The 7,500-nt window shown below is 42.4% G+C and overlaps 1 protein-coding gene across 1 annotated transcript in view; it reads left to right on the top strand.

The window, feature by feature from the left end:
• Nucleotides 1–7,500, top strand: part of gphnb (gephyrin b) — a 113,968-nt gene that overhangs the window by 54,412 nt on the left and 52,056 nt on the right. The window lies entirely within an intron of this gene.

Raw genomic sequence — 7,500 nt, 5'->3', positions numbered from 1 at the left:
TCGTTGTTGTTCTTGTTTATTGTTGTAAAATTGTTAAAATTGCTCTTATAAGCTTAAAATGTCTTTACCATGTTGCAAGTCGCTGTGCTTTAAAAAGCGTCCGCCAAATGTGATGTAATGTAATATAATCTGGAGTGACTATCGTGAGAAGGTAAAAATAGCCCGTATTTAATCACTTTGCATCACTTACTGGAAGCACAGACCATTTACAACTGCGTTTTTTTGACTATTTGAAAATGTCGGTTGAGTTTTGTGCAGAGCAGTAATGGAAGCCCAGCTGCAGCCTCCCTACTCTACAGTGTCCCCGTATTGATTTCATTATAGTTGAAAAATAAAAATCAATTGTGGCCTTACTGTCCTCTCGCTGACAAGGAGGCCAGAGTCTAACCATTGTCACCCAAACACAGACTAAGTCAAACACAGACACCAAAATTGTCCTAAGTCAAACACAGACGCCAAAATTGTCCCGACTCAAACTAGGATGCCAAAACTCAAATGCCAAAGTCAAACACAGACCACGGCATCCATCTGGTCAGGTCCAAGAGTTCTATCCTAACTGCACCATAGTTTGATTTCTATAAGGTGTTTGGAATAAAATCATCTGTAAAATGGATGAATGTAAATAGAAAGGCTCGGAATTCAAACCCATAAACCCAGAATGTAAAAAATAATTAGTTAAAGGTTGCATTTGTTTATGTTTATTTTATTTACATTTATTAACTGCTTTTGTCCAAAACAGCAAAAGTTCTACCCAAGAACCAAATGAAACAGAGGTATAGTAGCTCACTCCTCCCTTCAGTATTTCCAGAGAAAGTCCAAGCAGGGTTGTGTTTTGTTTGAGGGGTACGCTGCCCCCACTTTGTTTGTTTCCATTTTTTCAGAGCCTGGTTTGCCTACAGAGACTGTTTTTTTTTTACAATGTACTCACGGACTGGGCAGCTAGTAGTCGTGAGAAAATGATTGCTGAATATGACAAAAAAATAAGTAATGGGCTTGAAATGGAGTACATTCACTGGCTGCACCTTCAAAGAAAAGTTCAGTGGACGCATTGCCAATACTTCTCTGATTATGAATCAAGTTTTTTGTAAGTCGCTTTGAATAAAAGCGTCTGCTAAAAGAATACATGTGATTTGTAATTGGCACAAGCCACAGCATCCCAACCACATTATGGGAACAAATGGACTCCATTCTGACCTGCAACCATTTCCCGGCCCTACCCTTAAAGAGAAACTATGCAGGATTGGCGATTTCATCTCCGGTTTCGGTTTCGCTTTTCGTTTTCGCTCGTTTTATGCTTGCATATTTCTCTGCAGAGCTTCCCCTACAGCTTTAGTGTGTATATTTATGCATATATAGGCTATATATATATAAATAAATTGCAAGCGTGGTTCTTTTTGTTCCTTACGCGTCTCAGACTTCCAGATGTAAACAAGGAGCGATCGCCTCCTGCTCAAACTGCAAGGTTGCAATTGCGGATAGGGACACTGGGGGCAGGAGGAAATATTGCTGTTTTCGATCAAACTGGTCAGTGAAACAAAACAACGATTTCTAAGCGATTTTATGACTATGAAAAAGTTGCATATAGGGTCTCTTTAAATCTCTGTGTTAACTCATCACCTGTCATTCTTCACTGTACTATTCAAATAAAGGCAAAAAAATAGACCTCAAAACAGGGGGAACCACAGACCCATAACTCTGAGTGGACTATTCAAAATTGAGGCGGTACCATACAGTACAGCTCAAGGTCCTGAATCTGCAAAGTGTGCAACTTAAAACCCAGAGGCGCTCGTAATTCACCACCCTGATCAAAGTGTAGCACAGCTCACCTCCATCAAAGACCAGCAGGACCCAGCATACCTGTCAGTAGAATTCATGTGCCGTTTTTATCCACTCTGCACACGTAACCAAAGGGCCCGGCCTTTGGGAAATAATCCAGAGGTTGCCATATCAGCGAGGCCTGCGCTGTGATTAAAGGAAGTATTTTCCCCCGACAGTCAGCTGTTTTTATGTACTTATATTGGTATACTTAGGTTATTAGATGGCAACTGCAAACTTCATGATAAATATGCACACACGCACATGCATACGCATAAGCTCTCTCTCTTCCTCTCTCTCTCTCTCTCTCTCATAAACACGCACTCACACGCACGCACACACACACACACACACACACACACACACACACACACACACACACACACACACACACACACACACACACACACACACACACACACACACACACACACACACATACCTACTGTACATATACCCATACTTGCAGTAGACAAGCCAATACACACCCATGCACAAACTGCATGCATAATAACACTCTCACACTCTCTCTCTCACACACACACACACACACAAACACACACACACGCACACGCACACGCACACGCACACACACATCGCTGGGTAGAAGCTTTCAATCATCTAGTACATGTTTCATCTCCCCTCGAGGGTGTTTTCTTTTTTTTTTTTTCCTTTTCGAGGCTTCAGCTTCAGGCGTATTTGAGGCTTCAGGCGTATTTGAGGGTCACCTCTGACTCAGCTCAGGACCCCGTCGCCTCCGATCGGCAAAGGTGTGAGCTCAAGCCTCTCCCTCCCCCGGGAGCCTGAGCTGTCTGCTCGAGGTGGACCTCCAGACTAAGCAGGCGAGGCGTGGGAGGCCTTGCCCGGAGGTGGTGTCTCATCCCTGGGAGAGCCTCCAAAACATCCCACCGCTTGCTCTTCACTCCGCTCCGCTACGCTACACAGAGGCAGCGAGCTGAAGGAGCTGCTGGGTTAGATTTAGTCTGACTTCTCTGCAGGCGTTGCCCGTGCTTAGCTGAGGTGTTTTTGGAAGAGGTGTCTGTGGTGGAAGGCAGTAAGCTACTACCACCTCACCACATAGCATGCAAAAAAAAAGCAATAGGGATGAAACAGTAGTCAGACTCTATGCGGTGCAGCAGTATGGCTGTCCTGTTTAATGTCATCAACATGTGAGGCAGCAGCAAATTAGATTAAATATGGAGGAAATAGCAGACATGTGGACGTCATGGAGTCACATGACTTGGACTTGAGTCAGACTCGAGTCATGATTTTAATGACTTCAGACTGGACTTGATAAAATTCGGCTTGACTTGCGGCTCGACTTGAATACTATATACTCGAGACTTGACTCGGACTTTGCCTCTTTGACTTGTAGCCTAATGACTTGTCACGTCTCGAGTCAAATACTACATTTCCTTACAGGATTTCCGTTGCCTTACTTATCATAAGAGTTCGTCAAGGCTGAAGCCTCGATGCGATGCAATGCAATCCGGAGGTACTGAAGGTGTTACCACCTCTTGATGATAATAATGCTAGCCGTCAGCCTTGTCAGCGTTAACTTTGCTAACATAACCTATATGTTTGCTTAGCCTACCTTATGACCTACTAACCAACTAACCGACAAACTCAATCACTAAATCATCTAAATTTTTTACACACTCGTCTTCAAAGGTATGTTGAAGGTGGTTGCATTATATTCCATTAAGTTCACACATTAGGCTACATGTCCACACTCGTGCTCCTTTTATTTGTCCGTTCGCACTTGAGCTCCTTTTCTGGTAACACTTTACATTACAGATCGGTAATAAGTGGGTAATGTTATGGTAATATGTATGCAATTTAATGGTAATTGTCTAGAAATTACACATTAATTATTTGTAATATGTGGTTTAAAAATATTATTACCATGAAATTGCATATATATTACCATAACATTACCCACTTATTACTGATCTGTAATGTAAAGTGTTACTACCCCTTTTCTTGGTGAGCACGACCACACAAAGTGTTCATGCTCATCCAACATGCAGGTCAATGTTCAGGACACAGATTTTCTTTGAACCTTGTTTGTCGTCTTCATATAGGCCTACTTCCTCAGGTGTATCACACCTGTGACGGCCGTGTCTTCTATCATACCACTAGCCTTTTGCTTCCTCTCTGAATGCGTCCTGAACATTAACCTGCACGAGTGAGCATGAACACTTTGTGTGGTCGTGCTCATAGGTCCGTCTCTCATATAGTAAATTCTTCATAGCCTATGGCGCATCACCAGCATCTAGGCCTACTTGCAGTTTAGCCCGGAGCTTTGTCTTCAATTGCTCTCAAACCAGATGCAACAATACTTTGATTCCTCTCTCTCTCTCACCTATGCCTTTTGATCAAAGCAGGCACCTGCTGTCCTCTATAGAATGAGTGGCTAAAATGGCTGGACTGCCATTGCCAATCAATTATCAACAAAAAAAATATTACAATTTGGTATCCACACCTGTGACGGCAGCGTTTTCTTTCATGACACATGCTTTTTGCTTCCTTGAATGCATCCTGAACATTAACCTGCATGCACTTGCACTTTGTGTGGTCGTGCTCACAAGTCTGTATTTCACATAAGTAAATTCTCTATGGCGCATCAGCAGCATGTAGGCCTGCTGGCACTTTGGCCCGGAGCTTTGTCTTCCATTGCTCTCAAACCAGATGCAGCAAGACTTTGATTCTTATCACTCTCATCTATGACTTTTGAACAAGGCAAGCACCTGCTGTATTCTGTAGAATGAAAGACTAAAATGGCTGGACTGCCATTGCCAATCAACAATTATCTGCAATAAAGTCATTAATACAATAATAACAATAGTTAATCTATTGTTAATGTTGTAAATATGACCAAAAATGTTTAAATTGTCTTAAGATTTCTTTGACATGTACTGTAAACACAGCCCCCTATTTGCAAACTTTAGATCAGCTGGACGTACCAGTCTTGATTTGATAGCTAGCAAATTATGCATGTCGATTAAACTGATTAAACTTTTTTTTTAGCAATATCTATGAAAGCATGTTGCAAATGAAATACCATAACAATATTGTCTGCATTTAAGCCTTATTATCTTGGTTTTCCCTTAAACCTTAAACCGACCTTAATCAGACCGTTCTGGGTTTTGCCGTGTATATAGTCTATTGTAACTGGCATACACTCGCGCATTGCTTTCAGGCATCCACACAGGCATTCCGTGCTTACACAGTTCAAACCAACCACCATTCACTCTCACTTCTTATCTGAGACAACACACGATACTTTAAAGGTCTTTGGGCGCTTTATGTGTATAAAAGATTTCAAGATTGAAACATATTTTAATCTGTATTTATAAATGTAATTTTTAACTGAAGAGTACTGTAGATGATGACTTGTTCAGGACTTGAAAAAGATTGGGACTTGGACTTGGACTTGGACTAGAATAGAATAGAATAGAATAGAATAGAATAGAATCTTTATTTGTCATTATTCAACAAGTTGAACAACGAAATTGCAAGTGACCACTAACAGTACCAGTATAAAAAAAGGCTAGGCTTGGCTTTGATGTGACTTGGACTTGGGCTCGACTTGCCCTTCTCTGTCTTTACTTGAGACTTGACTTGGACTTGACTGCTGAGACTTGGGACTAACTTGTGACTTGCCAAACAGTGACTTGGTCCCACCTCTGGGAAATAGTCAGCATTGGCTCCTCACACAGTTACTTCATGGGAGTCTCTTGAATGTCACCATTGAATGTGCTTGTGAATATGTGCTAGTTAGTTAAAGCAACACTGAAGCACTTTTATCTCTGTCACACACACACTATTTGTTTATCCATCAAATAACAGACAAGGTAGAATATGTTGCATGATTTTATGAATGTATGATGTATTGTGACATGGAAGCAAGTCAAATTTGTAGTTTCTGATGTCTTATTTCATCGAATTTCAGATACACTACCCCACCTCGTAAAGTTACATAGTGCGGTTATAGCCGATACAGGGCTGCGAAGTGAAAGCAGAAGTGCCGTTCACCCTGTTATGAGTTGATGAACCGCTAAAATGATTTTGGAAACATTATTTTAATGTACGAAAAACTCTTTAGTGTTGCTTTAAAGGAGAGGTGTTGGTATCCACAAATAGTTTACCATTAGCCCACAAAAGGCCCCAGGTTGAGTTGGTGGCCATATGTGAATGTAAATACAACTCAACATGCAACATGCAAGTAAACAACATTTGTTTATCCGAGTTGTATATTTTCTCCATCTAAATGCCACATGCATGTTTTGAAATGCGCATATGTTAGGTGAACCTTATGATGGACAGAGACAGCTCTAAAGGTCAAGGCTCTCCATAGCTACCAGGACCTGCACTGCGTATAGGACAACAGGCTCGGCCCAAAGGGCCTCAGACCCCTGCAGGGATAAACAGCTCAGTGATATGCTTCACACACAAACATGCTCAGATATACACACACGTGCAAATAAATCTGCACACACACACACACACACACACACACACACCAGCTCAGCACCACGCATCACTTGCGGTAGGTTCTCTGCACATGTTGACCTGCATTCTTGATCCAAATACACTGCCAGTGATGGCACATGCATACTGTAAGTAATGTGAGGCAATTTTATTTATTTTTATAGGGCATAAGGCAATGTGATATGCTTCACACGCAAACATACTCAGATACACACACACAAGTGCAAATAAATCTGCATGCACACACACACACACACACACACACACACACACACACACACACACACACACACACACACACACGTACACACACACGTACACAAGCTGGTACAAATACACACAGCCCCACACACACACACACACACACACAAGCACAAGCACATACACACACACACACACGTACACAAGCTGGTACAAATACACACAGCCCCACACACACACACACACACACACACATACACCCACACACATGCTAGCAGTAAGCAAACCATACTAAGGACGTTACCCGGTGCAGAACTTGACGTGTAGATGCAGATTCCTGTGAGGGGTTCAGAGCGGAGAGTTTAGGGCGGCGTTGGTCTGTCAAGGTCAGCGCGTCAGGGCTGCGGATTACGGAGCGAGCGGCGGGGCGGCGGGGCGGCGTGACGGACGAAGCACGCCGGGCGTCTCCAGGGGCCAAATTAAGATGAATTCGGCGCGTAGTCCATCCCAAATGTGGCTTCACATTATTCATTGTCGTAAAACATTCATCAAAGAGACGAACGGCTCTCTCTCACTCTGACCCACTTTCAGATCGGAGCTCCTGGAATTACTGAAATGATCCTAGTGGCATTATGAAGCATTTTTAGTAATCAGACAATTAAAATGATTACACAGTGTGATAACGGCAATTTCGTACAGGCTCAGGCTTGTGTCTTTTGGCTCACGTGAAAACGAACATGGCACCTGTTAGGTGGCCTAAATCATGGTTCAGAGTAAAATGGACACATCACAGTCAAATACTTAAACAACATGCCCAAAGAGGCATCTATGGAGCTTACTGCCTTTTTAACATACAGTATACTGTATCTGATGAGGTTTCATAAAGTACACAGTACACACAGAAGCAAAAATGCAATGAGATGCTCCTGTCACAATATGCCAGAAATCACCTTTTTAAGCAGCGTGGGAATGACTGCATATGTGTTGAAT

This window comes from Sardina pilchardus, chromosome 12, assembly GCF_963854185.1.
Source record: "Sardina pilchardus chromosome 12, fSarPil1.1, whole genome shotgun sequence".
Lineage (NCBI taxonomy): Eukaryota > Metazoa > Chordata > Actinopteri > Clupeiformes > Clupeidae > Sardina > Sardina pilchardus.
This window is presented reverse-complemented; position numbering and strand designations above follow the sequence as displayed.